Consider the following 10073-nt stretch of genomic DNA (forward strand, 5'->3'; position numbering starts at 1 on the left):
CTTCTCTCCGACACCACCTGTGTAGCCATTCCTTGACTTCCACGATTTGACGGTCTCTACCCCGGCCTTTTCCTTCCACGGGGAGGATGGACGAGAACACCACTTGCACCTCAAACTACTTTATCCTTCTTCCCAGAGCCACGTAGTCTGCAGTGATCCGCTCAAGGTCATTCTTGGCAGTATCATTGGTGCCCACGTGGAAAAGCAGGAAGGGGTAGCGATCCGAGGGCTTGATGAGTCTCGGCAGTCTCTCCATCACATCGCGAATCTTAGCCCCCGGCAAGCAGCAGACTTCTCTGTTTTCCCGGTCAGGGTGGCAGATAGATGACTCAGTCCTCCTGAGGAGAGAGTCCCCGACCACCACCACCCACCTCCTTCTCTTGGGAGTGGTGGTCATGGAACCCCCAACCCTAGGACAGTGCATCTCATGCCTTTCAACTGGTGGAGTCTCCTTCTGCTCCCTTCCCCCAGACATATCATCTGGGTCACTCCCTGCAATGGTACCTGTGGAGAGAACATGAAAATGGTTACTTACCTGTGTCCGCTTTGCTGGTCCATGGACTTTCCCCCTTCTTCTTCTGGAGGTCACATGTTGCCAGATTTCTTCACAGTCCTCCTGTCCCTGCTGCGCAGCCTGCTCTGAATCTTCAGAACCTTGTGCCCATAGAAGCATATCCTGACGTCTGTCCAGGAAATCTTCAGTTTCTCTTATGCAAGGCAGGGTCGATACCTGTTGCTCCAGACCTTGAACCTTCTCTTCCAATATGGAGACCAGCTTGCACTTTGTACAGACAAAGTCGCTTCTGTCCTCTGGAAGAAAGACAAAGATGGCACATCCAGTGCAGGTCACAACAGTTGAACACTCCCCATCCATATTACCTTCCTACTATGAGCTTCCTCCGGAGATGCAGTAATTCCTCAGAGAAGTCGTTAGGGTGTAAGCCTCAGTGGGCTCACTCCAGGTGAACTCCCAGGCAAAGTCCTGCTGTTTGCTGCTCAGCTGTTCCCCGCTGCTCTGCTGTTCCCCGCTGCTCAGCTGGTTCTATAAGCACCGAGCCTAAAGCTCTTCCAAGCCTTCTTAGCGCAGCAGGCAGTGCATCAGTCTCATAATCTGAAGGTCCTGAGTTCAAGCCTCAGAGAAGGCAACTCTTCTTGCTCCCTGCTTTAGATTTTCTAACGTAAATCAGAGAAAAAAAGACTAGAGCTGAGTGGTTTCTAGACACCCTCCCATCCATCTAACACACACACACAGACTTTTCTAACGGTGCGTCTACAGTATGAAATTAGTTCAAAATTATTCGATTCAAAATTTCGGGAGCTATTTTAGACATTCAGGCTTCGGTTTCCCCACTAAAACACATGAATTCGGCAGAGTGCGTCCACAGTTCCGAGGCTAGCATCGAACGTCGGAGCGGGTGCACCGTGGGTCGCTATCCCACAGTTCCCGCAGTTCCCGCCGCCCACTGGAATTCTGGGTAACGCTCCCAGTGCACGATGGGGCAAAAACATTCTTGCGGGTGTTTCTGGTGCGTGTCATCAGGAAGCTCTGGCAGACAATTGTTTCACGCCTTTTTGGCATGCAGACGCCATACTGCTTTCAGCAGACGGTGCACCGCTTGCTCTCCTGCAACTATGAATCCGCCTCTCATTTCCTCTCCCCTTCTCTACTATCTGCTCTTTCTCTTCCTCATCGAACTCTTCTGCCTCCAACTCTGCTCTCCCGCTGGTGCCACGCTTCCGAGCTTCTCCGGGTTGTCTGTCCTGGGCTCCCGCCTCCGTGAAAGCCACAGAAGACAACCATTTCCCGCCTTTGTTCGGCTACCACGAACCAAACAGCACCTCTTCCCCTGCCACTCTGCTCTCCTACATTTCGCGCCCGTTTTCCAGGATTACCCGTGCAGGCACCATGGAGCCCGCTCAGATCTCCACTGCAGTTTTGAGCATTGTAAATACCTCGCGCATTATCCAGCAGTATGTGCAGTCCCTGCAAAACGGGGCGAGGAAACGACGACCGTGCGATTACTATACTGATGAGGACATGGACAAAGATGGCACGGCGTGTGGCAATTTGGAGATCATGGTGGCGCTGGGCCAGGTTCATGCAGTGGCACGCCGATTCTGGGCCCAGGAAACAAGCATAGACTGCTGGGGCCTCATCGCGTTGCAGGTGTGGGATGATTCCCAGTGGCTGAGAAACTTTTGTATGCGTTAGGGCCACTTTCATGGAGCTTTGCGACTTGCTGTCTCCTGCCCTGAAGTGCAAAGACACCAAAATGAGAGCCGCCCTCACAGTTCAGAAGTGAGTGGCCATAGCCCTGCGGAAGCTTGCAACGCCCGACATCTAGCGGTCAGTCGGGAATAAGTTTAGAGTGGGCAAATCTTCTGTGGGGCCTGCTGTGATCCAAATAGCCAACACAATCATTGATCAGCTGCTATCAAGGGTCGTGACTTTGGGAAATGTGCAGACCAGTGTGGATGGCTTTAATGCGCTGGGGTTCCCTGACTGCGGCGGGGCGATAGACATAACGCATATCCCTCTCTTGGCCCCGGAACAGCGGGGCGGCCACTACATAAACCGCAAGGGGTACTCTTCCATGGTGCTGCAAGCCCTGGTGGATCACAAGGGATGTGGCGAAAGGGATGCACAAACAATCCAGTTGGGCCATTGCCCACAAACTCACCCCAAGCAGCTTGGACTCCTGATGACTGTGATGCTGAGGTTCCTTAGACCCCTGTTCATATTTCAGACCTCAGCCGGTGCAGCATCCCTGCCCAACCACTCACCATCTGCCCCAGGAGAACCAGCTGGTGGGCTGCATCCACAGGCAGGTAGTTTATGCCGCTCCCCTCAGAGCAGCAGCCACAGCTGTGCAGCTAATCCCCACATCTGGTTGCCGGGGATCCAGCTGGATTGTTTGGGCATCCCTTTCAAGACTTGCCCTCAACAACCTGGCAGCCCCCAGCTTTCTCATTGCTCTGTGGTTGTTTGCTCTGTGAAAGGGGCCTCTAGGAATTGGTATTTCCAGAGACATTAAAGAATCATAAAGGAGAAGGAAAAGTTAATGCCTTAGAAAACTCTGTGTGTCTGTATTAGATGGATGGGTGGGTGTCTAGAAACCACTCTGCTCTCGTCTTTTTTCTCTGATTTCCAGTGGTAATCAAGGTCGGCCATTGCCAGCAGTTGACAAGAACATGTGAGAGCAGTGGGGGCGGGAAATAAACATGGGGAAATAGTTTTACTTTGAGTAATGACCCATCCACTCCCAGTCTTTATTCAAGAACAAGTTAACTGTGTCCAGTTTGCAAATTAATTCCAATGATCACTACAAAAGGTTCCCTCCACCCCACCCGGCTCTCCTCCTGGTAATAGCTCACCTTACCTGATCACTCTCGTTACAGTGTGTCGGGTAACCCCCATTGTTTCATGTTCTCTGTGTATAGGAATCTCCCCACTGTATTTTCCACGGCATGCATCTGAGGAACTGTACCTCACGAAAGCTTATGGTCCAATAAATTTGTTCTTCTCTAAGGTGCCACAAGTCCTCCTGTTCTTACTCATGGTGTTGTATCCCCATAGTGTGGCCGTTTGGTGTCAGTCCTTTTAAATAAACAAGGAGTTTTTTTCATAGAAACCATATTTTCCTCATACAGACACAGGAGTAGATTAATCTACAAAGGGAAGGTGATTCCAAGGCCGTTCCGGAGGGAGAAGGGAACATTTTCAGCATCACTAAATTATCGTGTTGTACCTCACACACACACAGAGTGACAATAAACTCAATTAACTGAGCTACCAACACACTGCACAGGAATGAAATAAACAACTTTATGTTCAAGGAGTTCGGTGCATGTAAATAATACTAAAAATATGTTTTGGGCAACACATGGAAAATTCATTGTGTTGTACAACCCACTTGATATAGTTAACACACCACATAATATTTAATGAAGTTAAGAACCATGTGCTTATAAATTAACGTGTTGTGCCATTTACACACGCACAAGACCTAGAAAAAACTGAATTATTTGAGCTTCCAACATTTCCACTTTCTCACAGCATGTTAGACCCCCTGCTTTAAATGAAATATGTCTAAAGGCCAGATGTATTTAAGAATTGTCTTGTTCTGTATTTCTTAGCTTTTATCTCAAAAGGTAATAGCCTCATAGTCTCCCCCAAACACCCTGGGACCTCTGCAAATTATTAAAATGCCCCTGTTCTCAGCAAGGCCACGACAGTGACCCACAGCTAGAGTGTCTAGGCCAAGCGTTCTGAAGGAGGCAAGTCAAAGATTTTCTCTCTGCTTCCCTTGGCAAGGTCTGAGTGAGAAAACAAAATCCCCCACATGGAAAGTTTTCTGCTGAGAAACCAATACTAGTCTGTTTGGGGACTTTGATTTGAATGGATTATTCTTCTTCTCTTATGATCTCTGAATTATTTCAGTTCAGTCTTTGTCCTCCAGATGTGTTGCAAGGTGTTGAATTGCGTGGGAGAGAGACCAAGTCATGACGTCTCTTCCCCTCTTTCATAATTTCTTCCAACTTGTTAGGAAGTTCCTCTGCTATGATGTGAGTCAAGCAGTGTCCATTGTCTCCGGGCTGTCTCGGAGGAGTCCGCATTGTACACGGTTCCTGGGAGAGTCCTTGGGAGCGTGGATACCTTCACTGAGCCAGCAGCGAGTCTGGCTCCTCCAGCGTCACACCGGAAAGGCTGGCGGTGGCCATTTCCCAGCCTCATCACATATTTCAGTGACGCACCCGGAGCAAAACGCCACCACTTCCCAGACAAGCCTAGCACACACCATCCACCCAGGTATTAGCCTTCAACAGATCACGACTTTTACAATGATAGCTCACCAGGCCGACTCTGTACAAATCACACCTTAATTGTATGAGAGTGGTGACTATGGGGCTTCCAGGGTGCTGCTTTGAGCACAGCCTGCCACCCCTGGGCTGACATTGCAATGGAGACGTCCCCGTAGAGTCCCTCTCTCCCGGGATAAAGATGGCAGCAGGGCTGGCCTGGGTCACCTGATGTGGGCTTCTGGAGCTCAAGCTGTGGGGCTGAAAAGTGGGGTGCAGATACTGGTGTTCCTGCTGAAGCCTGGGTTTGGAAACCCTCACCCCTCATGGGACCTCAGAGATTGAGCTCAAGCCCATCTGTCTCCACTGTCATTTTATAGCCCTGCAGCTGCAGCCCCAGAAGCCTGAGTCAGCTGCCCCGGGCTCTGAGACAGGTGCCCTGGGTGTTTGAATCGCTGTGGAGACATAACGTTGGGATATGTCTACAGTGCAATGAATCACCCATGGCTGGCTGGTGTCACATTAATCAGGGTCTTGTGGCTTGGGCTGTAAAGTTGCGGTGTACAAATACAAAGAAACAAGAGCAAAAACCGGTTGCCTTTATAGCTAGATAGCTATAGATACATGGCAAATAGCAACAAGAATCAGCGTAGAGCTGGATCTAAAAAAATGAAAGATTAATCTTTGCTCTACGAATAATAACGACTGATAAATGGTAATATAAAAAAGGACCTGGAATTCCTTCATAATTTGACGGTTCTTGGAAGTTCCAGGCATATTGGCTAGAATTTTCGAGACACAGATTGTCAGAAAAACATAACACGCTGAGTGCTCCACCTGAAACAACAGCAAATACTGTTGCCAAGATAGATAGATACATTGCAAAGAGCAACAAGAATCAATGTGGAGCTGAATCTGCAAAACGGAAAGATTAATCTTGCAATACAAATAATAATGTATTAATTATTATTATTATGTCATAAAGGACCGTTAATTCCTTCATACTTTTATCATCCTCAGGATGTTGCTGTGAATTCAGAGACATGATCGTTTTCGGGAGCAGCCGTTGCAGTTTCAAAAGGAAATGCAGGCAGAAAACAAAGCAGGGAGGGTTGTGATGGGGGCGCATGAAAGCAGAGGAGGCTTGTTCCTCTTGAGTTTTCTTTCAGTTTCTCTTGTGATCGTGATGGAGGAAGCAGAAGCTTAATTTGAGTTTGTCCCCACTCCCCTCCTTCTCTCGGCGGAGTGTGTCTTCACCAGGAGTGCTTCCACCGAATGAAGAGGGGCAGTGTGGGGGGGCTGAGAAACGGGGCTCTTCACTCTGCGCAGCTGCCCACTGGGAGCCCAGCTGCCCCCTGGGCTCTTGACTCCCCACCTCCTCCCTGGAGTGGGAGCCGGCCACCTGGGCTTCTTGCCTGCCTGCTCCCAGCCAGGAGTGGGGGCGGGGGCCAAGTGCCCAGGCTTCTCGGCTCCCTGCGCTGGGAGCCGGGAGCTTTCGTGCAGCAGCCCCGCGAGGAGCCAGGCAGGTGCAGCCCCGCTGGGATCAGGGAGCGGAGGGCAGCCATGAAGGGAGCCAGCCGGAAGCCATGACATTGGCAAGACAGCCAGCAGCCCCTGTGAGTAAGGCAGTGTCTACACAGACACTGGGTTGTCCTAAGGACCCCAACGCAATCCCCGTGCCTCTTGAGGAGCTGGAGTTACTATGTGGGTGTAGCAGGGCACTTACATAGATGGGACAAGGCTGTAGTGTGCATCGTGAGGTAATTAGGACAACGTAAAATGCTGTCGGCGGGCCTAACTGTGTAGTGTAGCCCAGGTTTTAATCTCCTGCTGATGGGGTATATGCTGGGTGCCTTGTTTCCTTTGCTTAGGAGTGCTTGTTCTCACACCTATCTCCTCGCTTTCCATTCCAGTTCAGGGAAGGAGAGAATAACCAAGTCTTCAGGTATGAAAAGGCAAAACATTTCTACATGACCCTTCGCAGTCAGTGAAACCTGTGGTGGGAAACGTGCCCTGGATTTTACTGCATTTTGGTTTCTTGTCTTGTTGGTTGCTCCCGAGGAGCTGGGAGGGAAATGTCCATGGAGAAGTGGAGTGGATGTGAGGTTTCTTGCTTATGAGATTTGCCTGCGTTTTGGCCTCATTGTGAGAAGGGCAAATTCGATGAGACATTGCACCTTTTCTGATGCCTGTCTGAGTTTGGAAAGTAAGTTCTTTGTTGTCCTGTTCTTCAAAAGGGAACTGAGGGAGCGGATATACACTGGCAGCTGAGAAAGCCTTAGAAGGGGACATCCAAGGCTGGGCCTGTCATAAATATAAAGGGAAGGGTAAACCCCTTTGAAATCCCTTCTGGCCAGGGGAAAGCTCCTCTCACCTGGAAAGGGTTAAGAAGCTAAAGGTAACCTCGCTGGCACCTGACCAAAATGACCAATGAGGAGACAAGATACTTTCAAAAGCTGGGAGGAGGGAGAGAAACAAAGGGTCTGTGTCTGTCTGTATGCTGGGTCTTTGCCGCGGATAGACCAGGAATGGAGTCTTAGAACTTTTAGTAAGTAATCTAGCTAGGTATGTGTTAGATAATGATTTCTTTAAATGGCTGAGAAAAGAATTGTGCTGAATAGAATAACTATTTCTGTCTGTGTATCTTTTTTGTAACTTAAGGTTTTGCCTAGAGGGGTTCTCTATGTTTTTGAATCTAATTACCCTGTAAGATATCTACCATCCTGATTTTACAGGGGGGATTTCTTTATTTCTATTTACTTCTTTTTTTTATTAAAAGTCTTCTTGTAAGAAACTGAATGCTTTTTCATTGTTCTCAAATCCAAGGGTTTGGGTCTGTGGTCACCTATGCAAATTGGTGAGGCTTTTTATCCAACATTTCCCAGGAAAGGGGGTGGTGCAAGTGTTGGGAGGATTGTTCATTGTTCTTAAGATCCAAGGGTCTGGGTCTGTAGTCACCTAGGCAAATTGGTGAGGCTTTTTACCAAACCTTGTCCAGGAAGTGGGGTGCAAGGTTTTGGGAAGTATTTTGGGGGGAAGGACACGTCCAAACAGCTCTTCCCCAGTAACCAGTATTAGTTTGGTGGTGGTAGCGGCCAGTCCAAGGACAACGGGTGGACTATTTTGTACCTTGGGGAACTTTTGACCTAAGCCGGTAAAGATAAACTTAGGAGGTTTTTCATGCAGGTCCCTACATCTGTACCCTAGAGTTCAGAGTCGGGGAGGAACCTTGACATGGTGGCATAGTGGTGGGATTAACCTGAAATCATTTTGAGATCCAGTTGAGATTTTTTGAACTAGAAATACAGATTTTAAAAAGGAAATTTTTTTTTTCCTTTGGAAAGGAAGTCCAGAAAGCAGCTGAAACTGAAAGCAGCTTGGTTTTTCTCTGCTTTGTGGCCAAGCAGAGACAAAAGGGGATTATCTTTGTGAATTGCAGGTTTTCTTTGCCTGGAGGCAGGGTACTTAACTCCTGCAGGGAAATTCACAGTCTTCCAACCCAGAGTTTTTTTTTTTCTTTTCTTCCTAAAAGTAAATAGGGGGTGTGGGTTCTACCCATTTGCCTGGAGACAAAAGTGGCAGGGGTTTTTTTTTTTAGGATTTTGATTTTTTTGTTTTACAAGGAGCACAGGTTTGAAAAGGAATTTTTTTTTCCTTTGGGCTGCTGGTAAGCAGGTTTCCAAGTAGTTGGAAGTTTTTTGCTTTGATTTGGGCCCAGAGCAGAGACAAGGGAATTGTCTTTTTCTGTAGGCTGACAATCACTATCAGAGAATAGGTATTCTATTCCAGCACAGCAAAATTTTACAGCCAAGTTTTGTTTGTTTATTTCTAAACCTTGGGTGTAAAGTTAGTTAAAAACAGAGAGGTTAGAATGACAAAATCCATGGCTCGACAAAGGCTGGAACTAGCCAGAGCTCTACGGAGGCCTTCTTAGAAAACTTCGAAAGGGCCTGCCTTGGGTACAACATCTCTACTGACCAATACATGGTAGAGCTGAGGACGCAGCTCAGTGGACCCTTAGCTGAGGTGGCAGCTGAAATGCCTAAAGAACACATGAACAAGTATGAACTGTTTAAATCCAAGGCGAGAGTCAGAATGGGGATAACACCCGAGCAGTCGCATCGGAGGTTCCGAGCCCTAAGGTGGAAACCAGACATGTCATTTACCCGACATGCCTACCACATTGTGAAACATTGGGATGCCTGGATATCAGGAGCAAGTGTTGAATCTCCAGTGAATTTGCCCTTCCTAATGCAAATGGAACAATTCTTAGAGGGTGTTCCTGAGGAAATAGAAAGATACATCCTAGATGGGAAACCCAAAGCTGTAATCGAGGCAGGAGAGATTGGAGCCAGATGGGTGGAGGTGGCAGAGAAGAAGAAAACTGGTCGCAGTTGGAGCGGAGACCAGAAGGGACCACCCCAGACCACACCCTATTACCGGGGGCTGCCCAAGGCCCCACCTACCTCCCAAAGAACCCTCCAGACCCCTTATCGTCCCACCACCCCCTTCTCCAGCAACCCTCCTCGCCCCAGTGACCCGTCAGCTGGACGATGTTTTAAATGTAACGAGCTGGGGCATGTAAAGGCCAACTGCCCCAAGAACCCCAACAGATTACAGTTCATTGCACCGGAATCACACCAGAGGTCCACAGGCCCAGATACCTCCCAGATACCCTTGGAGCGGAGGGAAACTGTGAGTGTGGGCAGGAAGAAGGTCACCGCGTGGAGGGACACCGGAGCACAAGTGTCAGCTATCCATGCTTCCTTAGTGGACCCCAATTTAATCAACCCAGAGATCCAAGTGACGATTCAACCCTTCAAGTCCAACTCTTTCAATTTGCCTACAGCCAAGTTGCCTGTCCAGTACAAGGGCTGGTCAAGAATGTGGACTTTTGCAGTCTATGATGATTATCCCATCCCCATGCTGTTGGGGGAAGACTTGGCCAAGCATGTGAAGCCGGCCAAGAGGGTGGGAACGGTCACCCACAGCCAGGCTAAACAAGCCGTGAGGCCTAGCTCTGTTCCGGAAACTTCTATCAGGACCCGGTCAGAGGTGATGGACCTGGACCCCAGGCCAATGTTTGCAACAGCAGTAGTGGATCCAGTCCCAGAGACCCAGACGGAATCAGTCCCAGAACCGGAACCAGCCGAACAACCAACACCAGACCCCGTGTCAGCACTGAATCCAGTACTTGCAACCTCAACACCAGAGGGCCCCACCGAACCTGAACTGGCAGCAGCCGATAACCCTACGCAAGAGGCTCAGCCGGA

The 10073-nt window shown here is 49.0% G+C and overlaps 1 non-coding gene across 1 annotated transcript; it reads left to right on the forward strand.

Annotated features, from left to right (window-relative positions):
- Window positions 1–1072: 1072 nt before the first annotated feature.
- On the forward strand, window positions 1073–1145 carry TRNAM-CAU (transfer RNA methionine (anticodon CAU)). The gene has a single exon. It is a non-coding gene; the product is annotated as a tRNA-Met (tRNA).
- The last annotated feature ends 8928 nt before the right edge of the window (window positions 1146–10073 follow it).

This window comes from Lepidochelys kempii, unplaced genomic scaffold (assembly GCF_965140265.1).
Source record: "Lepidochelys kempii isolate rLepKem1 unplaced genomic scaffold, rLepKem1.hap2 scaffold_37, whole genome shotgun sequence".
Lineage (NCBI taxonomy): Eukaryota > Metazoa > Chordata > Testudines > Cheloniidae > Lepidochelys > Lepidochelys kempii.